The following is a 24,205-nucleotide window of genomic DNA, read 5'->3' on the forward strand; positions in this document are numbered from 1 at the left end:
TCGATCAACAAATTCCTATTAATATCAGACCAAACGGACGTCAGAAAATATATTCCCGTATTGTTACTGGCACTAAGGGAAGCAGTAATGCACAAACAGGGGACAACACTCACTCTGGGGACAACAAACCTCGAGATAAATGAACTCGTTCTAGATCACCACACGGACGTGGCTCTAGCTCTGATCCTCCGAAAAGGTCACGCACTTGTAATGACGACAACCAGCCAACAAACAACATGGATTGGACTTCAACAACTAATGGATCAGATACCTCAGCAACCTCTACTCAAGACATCATGCATAACTTCTTACTCACCAATTTTGACACCAAATACGATTCGGTACGTGCCGTCTTTCAACAATTAGTCAAATTTGTACTGTACCACGACCTGAGATCCGTGAAATAATCAAAACACGTAAAGGCATTATCATAAAATCACCCAGGTCTATTCTTGCGACGCATGTCCGGAATAAAGCCACTTTCGAAATCTTTGGCCAAAAGCAAAACTCTCAGCCTTAACTCCTACCACACGCAAAACACCTCCGCCTCCTAAATGTACTCCAATGTTATCGGTGTTAATACGCGGAGTAGAACGAGACCTCATATATGAAGAAATATACGAGGAAATGCATCAAGAAAGGTTTCCTGTTAAACGTTACATCCGCATAAAGAACAACTTAGGAGCAACCTATCTTATACGAGTGCTTACAGACCAACCACAACTAATCGATCAACTTCGGTCTAAAGGAGCGTATATTTATCGCAGACGAAATAAGATCGAGTCATCCCGTACACCGACACCTCTTCCATTGCGCTGTGAGCGATGCCAGCAGTATAACTCACATTGTACGTCAGAATATATTAATATCATTAAATGCGGCTATTGTTCCACGTAACATCCTACCAGGGAATGGCCCAATCAAAAGGCACCCCCGCAATGTAGTTCATGTCCTGAAAAACATCCGACATACAGCTACAAATGCAAAGCCAAATCACAACCTGAACCTTCAAAGCTGGAACTGGTTCCTCTTATTCGCTCCGTTGATCCGCCGACTCCATCTGCCAACTCATTACTTCATCCAGCTACTGTTGAAGACTTACTACGTTTTCTCACCATTACTTTACAAAATATACATCCGTTTCTTAAGACTCACATATTTACTCAAATCATTCACGCAGCTAAAATACTATTTAATATTCAGCTTCATGCAACCTATTCCGGGCCCACAGTACACTTTCAAATCCAACTCCTTGAAGTTTATGTCTTGTATGGCGAAATTCTAAATTTTTGTGTGTATTTATTATGTCTTACACCTTACTCTTCATGAACATCCACTCATTACTGACCCATAAGGTGCTTTTCACGCAATTACTACAAGAAGAACGAATATCAGCTTTTGCGTTGAACGAAACATATCTGGCTCTTTACTTGAATTGCTACATACCGAAGTATACCATACTCCGTCACGATGCCCCTGCAGGACCACGACTTTAGCAACAGCTTTCGGTATTTGCAATCGTCTGCCATATCGATCCGTAACAGCACCTCATAATATTACTCTTCCTGAACATAACATAACTACTATCTACTTTCGAAGCCGTACCGTCACCTTTGCTACAATCTATTTTCGCCCAGGAAAACAACTCAACTATGATTTCTTTCGCTTCACTGACTCCCACTCTAAGCATTACATTATTATGGCAGACCTAAATTTCCATAGTCGTACCCATAGAGTCAAACAGCACTTTCTCGATTTTATTCAAAATACTACTACTGGGGAATTTCATATCCTACCTAAGCCTACACGACCAGCTAGTAACAGTACTCCTGATGTTGTCATTACTTCATCTTCTCTGACTCAGTTTATCACCATCTCCATACTGGACTCCATTGGAAGTGATCATGTTCCTATTAAGTTAGAGCTACGCTGCAGAGCACAATCTTCACATCCATTGCCAGCTAAGAAAATCTACCGTTACAATCAGGCTGATTGGGATCAATACCGCTCCGCACTTGACGATGCCATGATTCCGCTCACTGTGCCTAATTCACAACATAACCTCGATTTAGTAGTCACTACACTCACTGAAGCAATTTAAAATGCGGCTGACCGCTACATTCCTACAACTACCACACATCTTCATAAACCCGCATTACCGCCACGATACCTTTCATTAATAACTGCGTCACGTAGAGCTTACCGAGAGTACCGAATGAGTGGCAACGTAGAAGCACTTAGGCTCCATCGTCAGTACCTACACATAACTACATACTTGCGTACAAGAAACGACAGTGGATCCGTACATGTAATACTCTGGCTGCCAAAATTCATCCAAGCAAATATTGGCGTAAGTTTCATCAACTTACTGGCACAACTTCACCCACGCCACATCCGCTCACTCGAAACAATCAAGCTCTCACTACTGACTTGGAGAAGGCAAATACCTTCGCGCTCTTTATTCAAGGTATCTTGACTCCGCTGTCTGGATGGCATACGCCACAACGATTTCAAACAATAATCAACCGCCAAACTGATCCGACCTCAGATCACTTACAACCGTCGGATAATCATCTTCTTGAACCAAACAATCCAATTACGCAGCCTATCACACCAGATGATATCACTACAAGTTTACAAAAGAAACGCAATACTGCACCTGGCTTTGATTGGATCACGTATGTACTCATCAAACATGCGCCTCCTTCTTTTCTTCTTTTCCTTAGCCAACTTTATACTTTCATCCTTCGTACTGGTTTCTTTCCACTTGGTTGGAAATACTCGAAGGTTCCTTTAATTCCAAAGCCAAAGAAACCCCCATCGGATGTTCAGTCGTATAGACCAATTCATTTAACAAGGTGCCTCTGTAAAATCTTGGAACGGATTCTTGTTCGCCGACTTCATGACCATATCCGAAGTCACAATTTTCTGCGTATCCATCTAGCTGGTATCCGGCCTCATTTTAGTACTATAGATTAGCTATTACGTCTTAGCACGGCCGTTTATAACCATTTTTTCTTATAACCACGGATTTTCCTTCTTGCATAGTAACGTTTGATCTCGAGAAAGCGTTTGATAAAGTTTGGCATCCTGGGCTTATTTATAAACTACATCAATATTTACTACCTACTTCCTACATACGCTTGGTCCATTCCTTCTTAACAGGACGTCTGGCATAATATCCAAACCGCACTCTTTCTCATCCAATCTTCTTCCACTCTAGAGTTCCTCAAGGTTCGTCTTCGTCGCCTCTCCTCTATCTCTTATACGTTGCCGATCTCAGATTACCAGCCAACATCCAAATTTATTAGTGTGCTGACGACACAGCTTTTCTTTCACCAGCCCGTACTATTCAGCAAATTAATCGCTTTATGCAACCTGCTATTGATCGATTTGTTGACTGGTGTAACATATGGAGACTAAGCATTAACTCTGCAAAGACACAATCACTTGTATTTTTACCACCAGGACGACGCTCCAGAGTGCACCGTAACCCGACTTTACTACGCCTTCATGTTGAGCATACACCAGTTCCGGTTCATTCGACTCTCATTTACGTTGGTATCGTCTTTGACAGTAAACTATCTTGGATCACTTATCTTAAGAAGGTTGTCAGCCAGGCTCAAAATCGACTCAATTTGCTTAAAGGGCTAGTTGGTACAAGCCGGGGCTTACACCCTTCTAGAGTACTACATACCTACAAAACTTTCATGCGAAGTACCTTAACATATGGTCACACGGCTTGGGTATCTGCATCTGATAAATATTATCAAAAATTGTGTATCATGGAGACATGCTTTACGGTTATGGAATCAGGTTACCAAGCCCAACCAGGCTCCTGTACGATCTTATCGATTTTCCGTCCTTAATTCCACATTTGGAGCAGCTTCGAATACGATATATTACTATTCGGTATGAGTTATACCATGAAATGCTACAGGACATTATACGCTACGATAGAGACAAGGATACTCCACCACGATACATCGACTCTCCGCTAAAACACTACATGACACTATAACACCTCCAATTGGGCCTGCCACTAGAGACCCCGATATCTTTGCCATATATCATTCACGTCATCTATCACCTCATGTTTATCCATCACAGGCACAGTGATTACCAACTAATATGGGCCTCCCCTGTCTTCATCAGTTCCAGAGTAGCCCCAGGAACAGAAGATAAACTGCATCTGTCCACTAACAAAACCTGGTGATGTGGCGTCTAGTGCAAATCATTCATTATCATTTCATCATATCGTCCTTTCAAATAATATATTATGTTTTCTACTTCGTTACTAGCCTTTTCCCTTTTTAGCCTATATCCATATATATAATATTATTCTACTTTTCACTTATATACTCATTGTGCACCTATCACCTTATATATTTGTTTTGTGGACCTCTTAATTTTTGTTATTATTGTTATTGTTTTTTATCGTTCCGTTAATTAATCATCATCAGTATTGAATGTATGTATAAATTATTTTAAAAATATTTAATTCTTAATGAATAAAGAAAAATCTCATAGACCTACTATAATATTATGGAGTCCAAAATGTTTACGAATCACTCCCCTGAAGAAAGGGCAAAACCTTTGAACCGGGTAAACGGTAAAAAAAATAGAAGACATAATTCTACAGTAATTCCTAACCTTGCTCATAGAGGTCAGCACATAACCGGTGATCAAGTATAGCACACGAACCTCGAAGACTTGTGTGTTGACCCTATTTGAAGGTCAGAGAGGGATTTACATTTTACGAGGGAATTAGTTACCAGATTTTTGCGTTTATCACCTGTGCTATCTGCAGCTGATTCCTTGTCTTATTTCGTGTGGACATTGTGGTGCACAAACATCGCCCTCGTGGGTTTTCTAGGGTTCCTTCCGTTTCCTCCCACTTTCTTCATTCCACCATTTCATTCATTTCTCATCTTCACCCTCTGATTTAGCTTAACCGGCATAATCGTAGGATGTAAAACTTTATTTTTCTTGTCTTTTCTTTCTCGTTCTTTATTAACATCGGTTTGCCAGTCCGTATATAACCTGAGCGGGGCGCTACACTTCGGTGTAGGCAATACGCAAACATTTCCACTAACTTTAGTTGATGATGCAACACTTCGGTGTTCGCGGTACGCCTGAATCTCTCTACTAACAGTTCCATATCTATTAGTCTATCTCCTCCTTTCCGGCAGCTCTCAATCGACGAAAGGCTTTCCTTTCCGACGTCATTCTTAAGACGATGCTATGATCCACTCCCCGGAATTTTGTTCAAATAAAGGCAAACATCAACGCCTTCCATCTACGGTCATGGGTCTCCCACGTGATTCACACCGCGACGCACCTAGGTCTCAAAAGCGTACTAAACCACTAAGCACATCTCAATCTTCTGAGGGCTCAGCCCCTCGACATCGAGATCGCACCCGATCACCACCTAAGCTCTCTTATACGAAGGCCCTTAAATGTCCACCAAAAAAATAACAGTGTCTGCCGATCTCCAATTCTAATCAAGTGACCCCTGCCTCATCCGTTGAAATTCTTATGGACGACTGCGCTCACAACACAACTGTCTACAATATCCTCTTTTCGAACCTAAATCCAATTTATAGTACTATCAAAACCTTCTACCAGCAACTCGTGCGCTATTGTACCCGAAAGGATTTGAAGCAACTTGTTAAACCCAAAATGGTATCATACTGATGTCCACAAAAGCCCAACTGTATACCCATCTCATCAACAATCTTGGTCCTCCTATGATTGGTCCTACTGCCAAAACACAACTATTGCCGTCATCTCATCAGAAAACACTACCACTTCCACGCCCCACATCTCTTCTTTCGGCGGTAATTCGTGGTGTTGAGCCTACAATAACGGAAAAGGAAATACTGGAAGAGCTGAAAGAGGAGGGGCTTCATTAAAACGAGCTATACGCATCAAAAACGCCAAAGGACCAAATTATATGGCACGTGCCTTCACCGATGATCAACAACTTATAGATCATATTCTTCCCAACGGCGTCTACATCTATCGTTGCCATCATCATGTCGAACCATCCCGCACTCCGCTACCAATCCCGTTGCGATGAGAAGATTGTCTATGTAACAATACACCCCCAACCGATAACTGCACCTTACCGACCGTCTACCTCACTGCAAGGGGTCACATAAAATCTAAAAGTGGCCCAAGATACAACAGCCTGCTACATGCAATACATGCGATAGTCTGCACCCCACCTATTCATGTAGCTCTCGCTGTAAGAAGCCTCTGGTTTTAGCAGATAAACCAGAAATGATCGTACCTCTCCATCTTCATCCTGCAACTCATGTGTCGACTGGCACAAAAACCTCCCTCCTTCCACCTCCAACCGTTGCAAACATCTTGCAATTTGTCACACTTGTTTTGGAAAATACATTTCCGTATCAGCGGGAAGCCATTCTTAGCCATGCAACCAAAGCAGCTATAGATACCTTCCATCTTCATATGGCTGCCACCTACTCTGCTTTATCTAAATATGTCCATTTCCACTGAGATCCGGAAACATGAACCCCAGATCGATGGGAAGGAAACCAATCCACATCCTTTTTGTAATGTCCGTTCATTATCCATGAACCGGACACTTCTCGAGACAACAGCTACAGCCCATCAAGTGGATTGCATACTACTTAACGAGATTTTTTTCAAAACATCTGAACATTACTATTTCCCGCATTTCCATCTGCAGCGCTCAGACATCCCTCAAATTGTTGCCCGTAGTGGTGCCGCAGTGGCTATTCGCTTTTTTTGCCATACAGACCCATTACACCCACTCACACTGATGCTTACCCGGAGAGCGTCATTTCCACCCTATATTTTTAACATAAAATCATTACATTTTTCACCATATATGTCCGCTGCACACAACTTTACCATAACGTTTCATTAGCTATCTTGATACGCACTTCTTGTGGTCATAAATTATGCCTCTCGTGCAACCGAGCAAAAGCAGGGATTTCAGGATTTCCTACTCAAACCAAAGCTTCGTTCATGCCGCTCCCACAACCAGCTCGTCCAGCTAGCGGGACTACATCAGATGTTGTCCTTCTCTCTAACAACTTGGTGCCGTCTTCCGCTATTGAAGTCTTGTGGATTATAGGCAGTGACAATCTTCCTGTCCTGCTTACCATTACTAACCCCGTGCGGCACACAGTCCCCGTAACACCACTTATTCGTTATAGTTTCCATCGGGCAGACTGCAATAAATATAAACCCTATATCACGGAGGCGCTTGAAGTCACTCCTACCAATCTCGCCACTGCTGATTCCATCACATTCTTATCAGACACACTCACTGATGCTATCCACCGCGGCACCGAATATGCAGTCCGAAACCAACCCGCAACCCGTTTCGACCCCCTTTTTCTCCTCCAACTCTAACCCTTCTGGCACGCTCTCGTCAATACCTCGTTGAGTGCAATCGAACCAAAGGCCGCATTTTCTACATTTGCACAAACAATTTCAACGAATGGTAAAATCCTACATCATAGCACGGAAACGACTAACATGGCGTACTTCCTGTAACCAACTACGAATAGAGCATAATCCGACCAAATTGTCGACCCTGTTTCAGCTACTTACGTTTCAAAACAATTGCCCACAATATCCTCTTCTGGTGCATGATACAGTTCCATCAAGAGACATAAAAAGTACAAGCTTTCGCCAATCACTTTGAGACAGTCTTCACTCCGCACACATATCATATATTTAGCCATCCTACCCATCAACATATCGCTGAATCAGGTAATCCACAGCAATAACTTTTCCAAACGACTTTCACTACTCAGCCTACAGATCTTACTGGCATTCTCGCAACAATAACAACCGAAGACATTCACTGTGCATTATACAACAGACACAACACCTCACCAGGCGTGGACGCAATCAGTTACCAACAGCTATCTCAGGTGGCTAATATTTTTCATATATTACTCGCTCTGCTCTACACAACCATACTTACCACAGGCATCTTTCCCACTAAGTGGAAACTGGCCAAAATCATAGTGTTCTCGAAACAGGGATAAGATTCCAATCAAGTTGCTTCCAACCGATCCATCAGTTTGGCCTCCGTACTCAGCAAACCCTTTGAACGCATACTAGTAAAACGGCTCCATGTTTATCTGCACCAACGTAATATCCTTCCGTCCGCTCAAGCCGGCTTCCGTCCCTTTTACGCAACGAGCGACCAAGTATTAAAACTTTCATTCCTTATCATTAATCATTACAACAAGAACCTTCCGTTGGTCTTGATACCATTCGACATAGAACGTGCCTTCGACACCGTCTGGCATGCAGGCTTCCTTTACAAATTGAGACGCATCCTACGTATTACATGCTTCCGCCTCATAGCAAACTTCTTGTCTCACAGGATTGCCTTTATTTACTCAATAGCGCAAGCGCTACTCAATAGCTGGGGTACCCCAGGTTTCGGTACTATCCCCTCTTTTGTATATTCTATACGTTGCTGACATGCCTCTACCCCCACCAGCAATCCACGCCCTGCTATACGCTGACGACACAGTCTACTTTGCCTTGGGTCATCTGTTGATTGAATCTCCATACAGCTACAATCTGCAATTGATACTCACCTTGCTTGGTGCCTCCGGTGGAAATTTTATCTAAACCCAATCACAACACAACTGACGCTCTTCTGGTCTAACAAAAATAAGTACTGTCCCTCACGAAATCCGGACCGTCTACGCATCACTGTCATGGGCTCCACTATAGCTCTCCGCAACAGTACTACATACCTCGGCGTTCACCTTGACAACCACCTTATTTGGAGACCTCACCTAAAATCTCTCGAGATAAACATAAGCCGGCGTCTTTATTTGCTGAGTCGCCTTAAAGTGACTACATGGGGCCTACATTCTACGTTATTATTATATACGTAAAAGATCTTCGTCCGTCCTGCACTCATCTACGGACATCTTGCTTGGTTCTGAGCAACTAAACACTATGACCGCCTCCAAGTCCTTGCAGGACAACCTATTCGCGTCGCTTATTCACTTCCAGCCAAAACATCTATTGTCGTCGTCTACCACCATACCTCTATGCCTCTTCTTCTGGATCACGTATACTGCCTCCGAACTCTTTCCATTATACAACAAATAACCAGCAACTATCCCATAATAGCAGAATTATTGGAGCAAACCCCGGCGATACCACGCAGAGCCTACCCACCCCTAGACCATATACTTGCCATATACGAACGAGAAACAAATACAACTGATTACAACCCTGCTCGCCGCATATTTCGCAGCTATCCATATATATCCTCTTATCCTCTTATAAACACTTATCCACAATAGACCTAACCTCTGGCCAAAGAGAAGGCATAAACCTTCTACGGCTCGCGCACCCTCGGCTGGCAATGAAAGACTTTGAAAAAAGTAGAAGACATAATTCTATAGTAATTCCAAACCTTGCTCATAGAGGTCAGCAAATATCCGGTGATCAGGTATAGTACACGTGCTTGAGAGACTTTTGTGTTCACTCTATTTCAAGGTCAGAGCAGGATTTATATCTTTCCAGGGAATTAATTACCAGATTTTTGCGTTTACCATCTGTGCTATCTACAGGTGATTCCTTGTCTTATTTTGTGTGGACCTTGTGGTGCACAAACATCGTCCTCGTGGGTTTTCTCGGGTTTTTCCCGTTTCCTCCCACTTTCTTCATTCCACCATTTCATTCATTTCTCATCTTTACCGCCTCATTTAGCCTAACCGGCATAATCGTGGGACGTAAAACTTAAAATTTTCATTTCATTTTTCTTTTCTATTTTTTTCTCGTTCTTTATTCACATAGGTTTGCCAATCCGCATATAACCTGAGCGGGGCACAACACTTTGGTGTTGGCAATAAAGCCAGGCATTTATACTAACTTTAGTTGGTGACGCAATACTTCAATGTTCGCAGTAAGCCTGAATCTCTCTACTATCAGTTATATTTATCATAATCAATCTCCTCATTTTCCGGCAGCTCCCGACCGAGGAAAGGCTTTTCCTTTCCGACATCATTCTCAAGACGACGGTATGTTCAACATCCCGTAATTTTGTTCTAATAAAGGCAAACATCAACGCCTCCCATCCACGGTCATGGGTCCCCCACGTGAGGCACACCGCGACGCACCTAGTTCTCAAAAGCGTACTAAACCACTAAGCACTTCTCAATCTTCTAAGGGCTCAGCCCCTCGACATCGAGATCGCTCCCGATCACCACCTAAGCTCTCTTATACGAAGGCCCTTAAATGTCCACCGAATCAATCACAGTGTCTGCCGATCTCCAATTCTAATGAAGTGACCCCTGCTTCATCCGTTGAGAATCTTGTGGACGACGGGGCCTACAATACAACTCTCTACAATATCCTCTTTACGAACCTAAATCCACCTATAGCATTATCAAAACCTTCTACCAACAACTCATACTCTATTGCACTCGATTGCATTTGAAGCAACTTGTTGAGTTGAGTTGAGTTGATTTTGAGTTTAACGTCCCGTTCAGCAGCGAGGCTATATGAGACTTAGAACCAACTTGTTACAACCCAAAATGGTATCATACTGAAGTCCACAAAAGCCCAACTGTATACCCATCTCATCAACAATCTTGGTCTTCCTAAATTTGGTCCTACTGCCAAAATACAACAATTGCCATCCTCTCATCAGAAAATACTACCACCTCCACCGCACCTCTCTTATTTCGGCGGTGATTCGTGGTGTCGAGCCTACAATAACGGAAAAAGAAATACTGGAAGAGCTGAAAGAGGAGGAACTTCATCCAAAACGAGACATACGCATCAAAAACGCCAACGAAGTTATATGGTACGTGTCCTCACCGATAATCAACAACGTATAGATTATAATCTTCCCAACGGCGACTACATCTATCGCTACCATCATCGTGTCGAACCATCCCGCACTCCGCCACAAATGTCGTTGCTGAGCGAAAATTGTCTATCTAACAATACACCCCCAACCAATAACTGCACCTTACCGGCAGTCTACCTCACTGCAACTGGTGACATAAAATCAAGAACTGCCCTAACATACAACAGTCTGCTACATGGAATACGTGCGATGGCCTGCACCCCACCTATTCATATCACTGAACAAAGAAGCCTCCGCCTTTTGCAGATAAACCAGAAACGGTCGTACCTCTCCGTCTTCATCCTCAACTCAAGTGTCGACTGGCACACAAACCTCCCTCCGGAACCTTCAACCGTTGAAAACATCTTGCAATATGTCACACTTGTTTTGCAAAATACATTTCCATATCAGCGGGAAGCTATTGTTAACCACGCAAACAAAGTGGCCATAGATACCTTCCATCTTCATATAGCTGCCGCCTACTTTGCTTTATCTACTCATTTTCGTTTCCACTTAGGTTCGTAAACATGAACCCACGACCGATGGGAAGGAAACCAATCCACATCCTCTTTGCTAATATCTGTTCATTATCCATGAACCGGACACTTCTAGAAACAGTAGCTTCCGCGGATCAAGTGGATTGCATACTACTTAACGAGAAATTTTTAAAAATTTCTAAACATTAGTATTTTCCGCATTTCCATCTGCAGCGCTCAGACATCCCTCAAAATGTTGCCCGTGGTGGTGCCGCAGTGGCTATTCGCTCTTCTTTCCCATACAGACCCATTACACTCACTCACGCTGATGCTTACCCGGAGAGCGTCATTGCCACCCTATATTTTTAACATAAAATCATCACATTTGCCACCATATATGTCCGCTCCACACAACTGTTAGTGACGAGTTTTGTAATCTCCTATCTCACTGTCCTGGTCACTGAAGCTGGACCTGTGTATGTGTCGGTTGAGAGGTTTATCTAGCCCACCTCGTCAGATACCTACGCATGTTTAGTGCCTCTTTGGCCCACGTAGACCACTATCCAAATAGGTGGTCTTCTTCAACCCTGTAACCTACCTGAATAGATTACCTTCGCTATGGCATCTGGACAAGGCCTCGGTCATACTGGACTACCAGCTGTTGTTGCACAGGGTCCTTCTCTGACGGCGGCAAAGATCGACAAACGAAAAGCCCGCCATGAGTCAGAGCCAAGTATTACAACGGCTCACTCTACAACAGTTGCTACCTTTTCTGCTGCTTTCCAGATGACACCTCCAACCAAACGTCATCATACACTGAGTTAGGCATCGTCAGCATCAACCAATATGGATATTAAGATTTCCGGAAAGTCAGCTCTATACCAGTAGTTCTTTATCTTCCTACAAACTACGACGCCAAATACCATGACTTAAATAGATTTACTTACGTCTACTCAAATACGTTCCACGATTGGAAACCAAGCACCCGATACCTACCAAGAACCTTCTTACAACCCTCCAGTTCTATCTGTTGTCCTACGAGGAGTAGATGCCAAGTTCACGGATGCCGAGTTCACTGATGAACTTAAGCTGGAGGGTCATTCAATCCTGAAATGCATTCGGATAAAGAACGCATCCGGATCCATTTATATGGTCCGAGTTCTCACAAACAGTCAAGAGACCGTGAATGATCTTAGCAATGGTGCTTATATATACCTGAAACCATCTCACTCATCTCCGCCTCTCTCTGTACGTTGTGAGCGATGCCAAGCTTATATCTCACATCACACTAACGACTGCACGAACCCTTTCAAATAGGGTACTGTGCAGGCCCACATTCCACCAACTCTTGCCCCAATATCAGTAATCCACCGCAATGCTCGACATGCCTAGATCGGCATACTACGTACAGCTATAAATGTTAGGCCAAACTCGTTCAGAGATGGTAAAACAAGAGCTCACTGTACCTATCCGCATTCATAACACCGATTCTACTACTACGACTCCTAGTTCTGCAAAACAACCGATCAGCACCGACAACTTTTTGTCATTTCTTACTGTTACCTGGCAGAGCATACATCCATTTCTTCGTCAACATATCCTCCAACAAGTACAACTCGCTGATATAAATATCCTGCATGTCAACTTTACCGGCACTTACTCCAACAACTACGCTCAATTTCATTCTACAGTTAATGAATCTGCAGTCTAACTTCTCTCTCTATCTATTCTCATTAATCATTATGGCAGTACATTTTCTCTTTCTGAACATTCGTTCTGTACAAAAAAGCCTTTCTTTGAGCATCTACTTCTGGAGGAACACGTTCATTGTTTTCTTTTCAACGAAACACTTCTTACTCCTATACTCTCATGCAAACTCTCACTCTATCATATTCTTCGAAACGATAGTACCATTCCCGCTTGACGTGTTAATGGTGGCGTAGCTATTGGTTTTCCGCACTCTATTTCACATAGAGTACACGCTACTGGAGATAAATCACTGCCTCAACATCTTATCGCTACTTTATATTTCAAACAATCCTACGCCACTGTTGCTACCATCTATATACGACCATTCCATTCCATTTCTCTAAGTTTCTTTCAATATATTTCTGACAATTTCCGGACCTATAATGGCCGATATTAATTACCATAGCCGCTCAGATAATCAAAAACGCACCTTTTGCAATTATATTCAGACCCAAACGACGGGATTTATCCATCCCATTCCTAAACCAACTCAACCGTCTTCGAATTCAACTCCCGGTATAGTCATAACATCACTCGATATTCTCTCCAAGCTTAGTCTTTTTGTACTTGACCCGCTTGGGAGTGATCATATCCCAATCAAAGCTGCTCTTCAAAATCCAGGATACACCTCAACCCGCTCCGCCTACAACTCAACGCATAGCGTTTCGTTTCGACCGTGCCCTTTGGCCTAACTTTGTGGTAGGTTAACACATTTACCAGCTCCAACTTTAGTCTGAACTATACGACACTGTTGATGAGATTACTGATAGTATTCATCAGGTTTCCTTACAGTATATCCCTCAGACTACAATTGATCAAGGGGCCGCGGTGGCTCAGTGGTAGAGCGTTCACCTCTGGTGCTTGGGGTCCCGGGTTCGATCCCAGCCTCCGCCAAGTGAACTTTGTGGTGGACAAACACCGTGCTCGTGGGTTTTCTCGGGGTTCTCCCGTTTCCTCCTACTTTCTTCATTCCACCATTTCACTCATCTCTCATAATCACCGTCTCCTTTAGCCTAACCGGCATAACCGTGGGACGTAAAACTCAAAGATTTCATTTCATTTACAATTGATCAATATAGACCAAAATTGCACTCACAATACTTACCTTTAATACTTCGTTCCCGTCAGCTGTATCGTGATTTTACTCGCATGGACAAGCTGGAATCGCTTCGACAACAATGCTAATACCAGCGGGCGGTGCATAACTACCTCGTTGCCTATGAGAGCAGAAGCTGGATTAAAACCTGTAACACTCTCTGATACAGCACATCCAACTAAGTACTGGAAAAGCTTTCATCAGCTCACTGGTAAAATTGCTCGTCCTTCATATCCACTCATTCTCAATGATACGTCCTTACACACTGACTTGGATAAAGCCAATACCTTTGCTGACCAACTTCGAGATGTATTCACGCCACTTCGACTTACTCTATCTGCTCGCACTCATCCTACTGACCGGTTCAATCTCAACTCGCCTTCACTCCAACCCCACGTTCACCATCTTCTACCCGACAATCCATCTTTGACAGCTCCTGTCATCGTCACAGAAATCACCACCACTGTCTGTTTTAAGCGCAGCACCGCTCCAGGATTAGATTCTATTACTTATCGCCATATTAAGTAAGGACCATACATTCTCCATTATCTTCTTTCTCTCATCTTCACGTTCATCCTCCGTACTGGTTTTATCCCTAACGATTGGAAAACATCCAAAACCTTAATGCTAATGAAACTGAACAAATCAGCTTCGTATGTGGCTTCCTATAGTTCAATTCAACTCACCCGTCTTCAGCAAGATACTTGAACGGATACTGGTCTCTCGTCTCCACACACATCTTGCCGATCACAACCTAATTCATCTTCGTCAGGCCGGATTCCGCCGAAACTACAATATCAATGGTCAACTCCTCCGTCTGACCACATACATCACTGCTCAGTTTAATCAGTCTAAGCCTTCCTGTCTCGTCCTTTTCGATTTAGAAAAGGTTTTCGATAAAATGTGGCATCCAGGCCTTCTGTACAAACTGTTTTCTTTCCGACTTCCAATCTGTAACATTCGCTTCATTTATCAATTTCTCTCTAGCTGCCTTACCTATGTTTCTATCAATAATGTCCTACCTCACCCTCTGTTTATCCACTCTGGAGTTCCTCAAGGCCCTGCTCTTTCCCCGCTTCGTTACTTATTGTCTGTTGCTGAATTTCTCGTTCTTCCTCCAAACGTCAGTCTTTATCAGTATGCGGACGATACGCCATTCCTGACAACGGCGACAACTATTCACAATATGAACCACATCCTTCAAACCGCTATCGACGCAATCATTAAATGGTGTGATACGTGGCGTCTTAAACTTAACGCCAATAAAACCCAAGCCATTATCTTCCTACCACCAGGTAAACGCAGTCGTGTCCATCGCAATCCGGCCAACCTCAGAATCGAGATTGCAGGTACTACCCTTCCTGTAAGCACCACTGTGACATATCTGCGCATTGTCTTCGACTCCCATATGAAATGGTCTGCTCATCTAAAACGTCTTGCTCGTAAAGCAACAAACCGTCTGAAAATACTCCGACGCCTAACAGGGACTAACTGGGGATTAAAATCTCACATGCTTCTTAACACCTACAAAGCATTTTACGACCTGTATTAACATATGGCTTTACAGCTTGGCATTCTGCACCCGAATCACACTACCGGCGACTCTAAATTCTTGAGCGCCAGGCCCTGGGCTTTGCCTTCCGCATTCGATTACCAAGCCCAACAAGAGACTTATACGAGAAAAGCCTTTTCCGCATATCCTTTACCATTTGGAAGATCTCAGACCCCGATAAGTTACGAAGCTATTCCAGGCTCACCATCCTCACCTGTTTGATGCTATGCACTACGAAGCCACTCTCCGCAAACCCTCTTCTATTATACAGCCTTCCCCACTCTCTCTGCTGTTGACTCTATACCACTACGTTCTTCCGCCAAATAGTCCGGAATCGCAACTTCTTGATGACTTTCTCATTGCCATCCCCTCACCATACATCACTCCATCTTATGTTGCACAGTAAACCTAACGTACTAATTGGGCTCCCCTCGTCCTCATTGCGTCCAGAGCAGCACCTGGACAGAAGACAACAATCATTCGTCTCTCTAATACTCCTATCTGTGTTGTGTTGTGATGTGAAGTGCACCTCATAGTTTCATTCTATCACCACTATTCAGCTGTTATCACTCTTCTGATACATTGTTAGATAGTATTCGTATCCTTTACCTATACTTATGATTATGGTTAAAGGCCATAATGTTCTTCAATATGGAAAACATGGATATAATAAGGTTTATGAAATATCCTTTGCCTCACGACAATTGCCCTCCATATATAGTTCATTCTTCATTCTTCTCTCAAATCAAGTGCGTAACCCTTTGGGTGGGTGCTAGCCGCGGCTAGCAAAAGTAAATTATGGAAGATATACTTGCTTCGGCCCCACAGTATCAGATAAGACGTACTCGACAGGGTCCCAGCAGTTTTGTTAAATTAGGCATATGCTTTAGGTAATTTTGAATTACACCTAAAAATTTTTATATTTCGTGATCAAAAGATTGGGGAGCTTTGTACCCCACCCAACCTTTCTTTTCTAGAAAAAAATGAAACCCGTGTTCCCTGGGTTTACATTCACAATATATACATACAACTTCATTTGCTTTGGTCCAATTCTTTCTGCCATTCGACCACAAATTTCAAATATGTCGTTGGGGCTTTTGCCCCCTAAACCGTTTTCCTCAGAAAATAAATAAAACACGTACTCTTTTATTTTATGTGTAATATCTACCTCTAACATTTTATCAAAATCAGAATGGGTAATGTACCAGGGACTATAGGGGCTATCGCCCCCCTTGACGCTCAGATATACACTGGATAAAATGGGCTTCAATCCTGCTTTGCACTGGCCAAAACAGCAAAATATGGTTTAGCCCCTCCCTTTATCATATCCTGGATCCGCCCCTATATATATTCGCATCTAATTTTCTTTGAAACTCTCAATTGTTCGTATCTCATATTAGAACAAACGTGGTGTACAGCGCAGAAAAAAACACAGTCTGAAGCTTTTGTTTCACACGTTGTCGTGTATGAGTGTAGTGTCGATACGTAGCGTCCACGTAAACTCCTAGAATCTATGCAACTTGCCGAAGTGAATTTTGTGGTGGACAAACATCGTGTGCGTGGGTTTTCTCGGGGTTCTCCCACTTCTTTCATTGCATTATTCCATTCATTACTCATCACCACTGTTTCCTTTAGCCTAACCGGCATAATCGTGGGACGTAAAACACAAAGATTTCATTTTCCTATGCAACCTGAGCGTAACTAACGAATGCTAGGCATCTACATGATTGATGATTCATTTCCAAAATGTATAATCTTATTATGAATATAGGAAAAGCACAAAAGTTGAAATTGGAAGCAGAAGAAAACGATTGAGTTTATTTTCCTGAAACCACGATGGGCAGGATGTGAAGAGAAGGAGCTGTTTAACGTCGCGTATCTCCGCAGATATTATTCCGTTGTAGATGTATGTATTATATCTGAATTACTATGACAAATTAATCCTTGTAGAGAGAGAAAGTGCGGAATAAGAAGAAATACCAAAGAAACTCCAGAAAGAAAAGAAATGAAGCAAAATTATATATCCCTGTCTTCTTGATTGCTAAGAAAATAGTTGGGTAGAAATATTGGAAATGCAAGAATTTTTACCAATGTGCAGTGAATAATTTTCTTAATGATAATGTAGTAAATTTGTGGGACTGTATGTTTATGGTTATGTGGGGCTGTATATCTAGCTATCATTATATATATATATATATTAGTCAAGGAAACTGTATTACTCATATATCTAGCTATCACTTTATTTTTATCTTCCACTAATATTTTTCATGAAGAATAATATAATCTATATACATTGAATATACAATATAGTTAATGTTATTCACATAAATAGAGTTTAATTCAATATAATTCTCCAGGATAATTCCCACATGGAGAAAAAGGTTTACATAAAACGATATTATAAAGCAACGTATGCACCATTTTGACACAAACGGTTATGTGTTCACTGTATTACTTACGTGCATTCACATTTGTAAATTTTCAAATATTTTTATGTAAGGGAAAAATGGAAATATATTACATAATTTAAATATTATATGCATCCTCATCGCAAAAAGTGCCTCTACATCGCCGTGACGGGAATTTGGCCGTAAAGTACTCCAAGGAAGGTAATGTTGATTAAGAATATGTGCATACTTTTGAAGAGATTTCATTTGGACTAAGGAATAAATGTAGGTATAGGAAGTAAAGGCAGACGCTAGAAGCATCACAGCACAATAGTCTCTCGACAGATTCATGTTCTCGGTTTTTCGATTTATTGTCTTATATGTTAAGTTAAATACCACAACTTGTATCACTGATACTGCAAATCGTCTTATTTTTAAAATCGTCTCTGTAGCCGATTTGTGAGAACATTTATCACCAGACATGATGTAGAGAGAAGAAAAAGAGATATAACGTCTTTAAGATAAATGTAACTGATAAAGTAACTCTAGGAATTAATTAGAGGGCACGTAGTTGAGAGAAAGAGAGATATAGAAATCAGAACTTTTAAAACGTCATAAAGAGGTGAAAATACAGGTAAAAAATTGAAAAGGAATCATATCATTTGTCTTTGTTTTCTTATATCTTAGAATATGTTTCAGCATCTAAACATCTCTATCTAGGATTACGAGGTAAAGTGAAGACAGAAGCGTTTCCATTTCAAGAATTAAACCACAAAAATATCTCTTGACTTCACCAAGAATCGAACTCGCAACCTTTGAATCCGAAAGTCACAGCTGTACCGAGTGAGCTAATAAGTACTTTGACAGTAAACTTACTTACACCAAAACCGGTTCAGGAGTGACATATATCAACGAACTTCATCGAAACAATTATTCAATTTAACTATTGCTATAATAATAATAATAATAATAATAATAATAATAATAATAATAATAATAATAATAATAATAATAATAATAATAATAAAATTTAGAAAGTCGAGCGAGTAAGTCCCAATATGAAATTTTAATGAAAATGTACAACTTTAGCATTCCTTATCCATACGTGCTGCTCAAACTCGGCTACTCAAGCAGTAGCTCCGTGGTAAAGTAGCATTGCATCCAACAAATTTAAGGAAGTTTTCGTTTTGGACGTTTGCATGTCCTAAGATGGAAGCAGGAGGTTTAAAGAGGGAAATATGGTTTAGAAATTATGCAAAAGTAGAATATCTCACAAGGAGATGTATTATAGAATTCAACTTCCCTTGCAGCTGCGAGTCTATATTGGACGTGTATCTACAAATTAACGTGGAAAACAAACCACACGGACCCAAATCCAGCAGTTGCATGGGGAATACAAGGGCATGAAAAAACCAATCGCAAATGAAAGATATTAATTTTAAATCCATAGTCGTTGAGGTCACTCATTTGAATTGTGATAGTCCCAATGTCGTTCACATGAAAGGTTAGTCCTATGGGCTTGCACGTTAAAGAAAGAGGCGAAAATAACAAATTAAAATATACTTGTCTATATTCAATACTTTTCGGGTTCACTGAAATGAGTAGAGACACACCCGATAGCGTTAACGTTGCATTGCTCTTCGTTAGCGGCAATTGTATTAATTTGCCCCTGGGTTGAAATGCGTTCATTCAACATATTCGATTCATTTGATGTCGATTCAAATACAAATTTTAACTAAAATACGATATTCTTTATACACAACTTTTCATTTTATTCGTTGTTTATACTTTTATATCAGGTGTACTCATTAGCAATGCACTTTTTTATACTTTTTTAATTAGATGTAATAATTATTATTTATTGAAGTACGATACTAAGTTATTTCAATTAAAAAAAAGAGTAAAATATTTTTACATTTATCAAGTATATATAAAAACTCTCCTGTCCAGGATTTAATGTGACACTTAACAGTCATGAGTCAAGAAAAATATACAAATTATCTACACATCCTTGCCTACTTCTTTGGTTTGTTATCAGCAGAGCAGCTAAATCTTCTCGGCACATATATTGACCCACGGCCTGCATTGATTCCCATTTTGGGGGGATTCTGTCTGTGATATGCATGCTCGATGTTGAATGTGGTTCACGGGATTCGGGTTCGATTCTCAGTGCGACTACATTGAACGATACTGTACTTCGGATTCAACTTAGGCCTACATATTATAAAACCTCGCTGCTAAAAATGGGACGATAAACTTCAATAATCTGATCTAAGTTCAAAACTTTTAAAGTTTAGAAACTACATGCTCTTTACATTTCATTTCAATTACAGATTGCCCTCCATTTAAAGTGATTTTTTTGTATGAGTTTCTGTATAAAAGAATTAGCTCAGTGAGCGTGAGATAATCGCACCGGGGCTGAGAAGACACCCGACTTAGATTCACGGTGAAATCTCATGTGATTCACATCCCACGTCTCTTAAAGCAAATTTGAACCCCCATTTCATACAGCTTTAGTACTTAAGAACAACTTTAAACTTCAAAGAAACCAAACCATTATAATGGCCGATTCATTATGATGCCTATAATTTTGGAACTAGATTCAAAACCTAAACCTCACTTTCCTAACGAAAACTTGAGATAACTCATGTAGCCTGTATATGTTGAATCAACTCAGAATTACAACACACTCATACTTATAACATTTTAAAAATAAATTGAAATTTAGTATCAGTTCAGAAAGATTTTGGATAGATCAGAGAAATGTGCTTTACGTTGATAATAGTACAAAGCAAATTAATGCCAAACAAATAGCTAAACCAGATATATTGCTCAAGGTGGAAACTTAATCATTGTTCGGATGTTATTGAAGGTTGCTGCCTTTACTTGTTATTGAAGCCGCGACAACAGGAATGGAAGATCGAGTATTAGTCACTAGTAAGTTCGCTGCATATAATTCTTCTTTAATCAAAAATAAACAGGAAAAATAACAACAGTAAAAGGAATATTATAGGACGATGTTACTTATACTTTCTTAATTTCACACAATTTACTACGAGACTGTAGATACGAGATTGGGACTAAGACCTCTAATTGTCTATCGAAAGGAGATCAATATGCATTCTCATCTTGTCTCGTTTAGATACCATTCTTTCTTCGGGGCTTTTTTCCCGTAACAAGTTACGTAGTGAACCAACGTAAGATGTCCCGTATTTAAAGTATTTTATAACTTACCACACTTTCACATGACGGAACGTTCTAACTAAACTTAAAACACGATTTATGTAGTTCTGGGTTCAAGTACAGATCCTAGCCTTATGCCAGTTATTTTCTTGAAACAAAGAATGAAATATGTAACAATTATAATGTGGATCGCGCATAACCTTGTACAGATAAATGGAACTAGAGTGTCGGACACTGTGGCGGGTGTTAATAGTTGATATTTTAAATCACAAAATACGTTCGGCAACATTGCTTTCGATCAGCGTCGCTTACTTGATTAGTAGCAGTTCTGATGCCTTCCAAGTTTAGCATTCAATGGTTGTAAGACTCCTCAGCACTCTCTAGAGGAGTGGGAGGGGTAAATATAAAAATTATATAAAACTACCCGTATTATTGTCTAATTCATAGTTTTCGAGATCGCCTGGATAACAGTGATACTCCAAATGACATTTTAAGTTCAAGTTCACCCTCTATGAGCACGATGACTTGGGGAGTAAAATTCTGACATGAAAAACTATTGAAAGGGCTGTTAGTAGCGAAACATTCATAGCTTTCGGGGTTCCTAAGTTTATTGGTACCAGTTTCGATTCGTTTTAGGATCTGATTCTAATAAGAATAAGACCGTTTTGCACACCTTGGGAGAGTGGAAGGGAGTAACATATGAAATGATCGTATATGACCAATGTTAATGTTCATAGTTTTGAGGTAGCTGAGATGGTCAGGCATAATGCGATCGGGCATTTTGTGTTAGTGATTTCATTATATACTTTTATCAAATAAACGAGTGTTAACTTACCTGCTTAGAGCGGCTAGTTAACGTGTACCTGCTAGCTACTTTGATGTTTCGAAGAACATCAGTCCAAATCCATTGTCCTACAGTAACTTTTTAAAAAAGAAAAGCTTGATTCTGTAAATTCTTTAAACTTTAATGTTTTGTTCTTATCATGTCCCTTAGTATAATTCTCTTCATTCTAAAATATTTAAATATTTCCAAATAATTAAGAATTTTGACATTTAAAGAATGTTTCAATTATCAAACTCCCGGAAGAAGAGGGAACATCATTTCTATTCATTGACATAACCAGAAGGGAAAATTTATTTAAAAAATTAAATGATAATTACCATGTGAATAAAATTTAATGACACATTAGTACAATGAAACATTTGTTAAGTTTCTGCAAATAATATGTAGTAAATCTAAGAATGATTAACGTAAACTGTTAGTTGTTTATTCAAAGTTTAGTAGGGTTAGTTCTAAACTGACGTAGAAAATTCACCCTTTGCTTCATGGAAATAATAAAGACTTTTTCCAGAAATAATTAGCGAAAGATAATTTGATGACATCAACGAACGTAGGTTAGTGGTGAGCGTTGAGGATTCGTAATTATGAGTCCCCAGGTTCGAATTCGATACCGTTTATCCTGACTATTGATTTTGCAATACCACTAGACGAATGGTGGGATTCTTTTAATACATAGCCGGCCTATCGAACCTCGAAGGTTCAGTGCCCCGTTTACAAAAGCTCTCCGCCGACTTCTATTGTTAGCGAACTGAATACATCTACTTTGTGTTCCTATCTTTGCGAGATCCATCTTAATATTCCCCTCCTATCTGCGCTTAGGTCTTCCTAATAGTCGTTTTCAGATTGCTCTTCCACTCAAGATTTTGAAAGCGTTTCAACTTTCTTCCATTCTAGCTACATGCTCTGCCCACCTAAGCCTCGAAGACTTGACGACAGTAACCGTTCGGCACATCGTATAAATTATGCCGTTACTCATTATGAAGATTCCGAAATTCCCCATTCCTGTTTCTTTCGGTGCTAATATTCGTTTCCGAATCAGGTTCTCAAACACATTTACTCTATTTTCTTCTCTCTGAGTAAGCGACAATGTTTCGCAACCATACAGAACATCCCGCATGATTATCGTTTTATATATTTTAAGCTTCCAATTTCTCGAGAGAATTCGTAACGACAAAAGATTTGGACTTAACTAATAACACAAATTATCTGCTTTTAGTCGACGTTTAATTTCTTCGTGAACATAATTTTTGTTTCTTAGTATTGATCCTAGATATTTGGAAGTATCCACTTTATCAGAAGTATAATTCAATATTTTAACGCATAATTAATTCGCCGTATTACGATCCCGACGAACTTCCATTTATTTAGTTTTCTTCATTTACATCTAAACCCATTTCCCAGCAAGCGTTTAATATGACTTCTCTCTATTGTTCTGCTATTATCCCCATTAATGTTACATCATCAGCATTCGCCATAACCCGGTGAACAACGTTCAACTCTAGATCCTGGTTGCTACCTTTGATTTTCCTTATACTGTATTCCAGGACAAAGTTGAAAAATAGTGACCACAAGGCATCTCCTTGTTTCAGGCTATTCTGAACATGAAAGCTCATGGAGAAACATTTTCCTACCCGGACTTTAGTTTGATATTCATTTAAACATCTATTAATTAATGTAATTAGCTTTTTCGGTATTTCAAATTCTGTAAACATTTTGTACAATTTTTCTCTCCTGATCAAATCTTAGACTCAGTAAATAGTTGATGGACCAAGGTATTATATTCCCCGTTGTTTTCGAGTATTTGAAGGATTATGAATATTTGGTCGATAGTTGATCAATATTGCCTAAATGCGCACTGACGATCTCCAATAATTTCATCTGCGTATGGGGTCAATCTTGCTAATAGAATGTTTGAAAAGATGTTATAGGATGTTGACGTAAGAGAAATGTCTCGATAATTATTACAGTTAGTTTTGTCGCCTTTTTTTGCGAATTGGAACAATGATTGATTCTTTCCACTCTTGTGA

Source organism: Thermobia domestica, chromosome 13, assembly GCF_964235325.1.
Source record: "Thermobia domestica chromosome 13, izTheDome1.hap1.1, whole genome shotgun sequence".
In the NCBI taxonomy this organism is placed as follows: Eukaryota; Metazoa; Arthropoda; class Insecta; order Zygentoma; family Lepismatidae; genus Thermobia; species Thermobia domestica.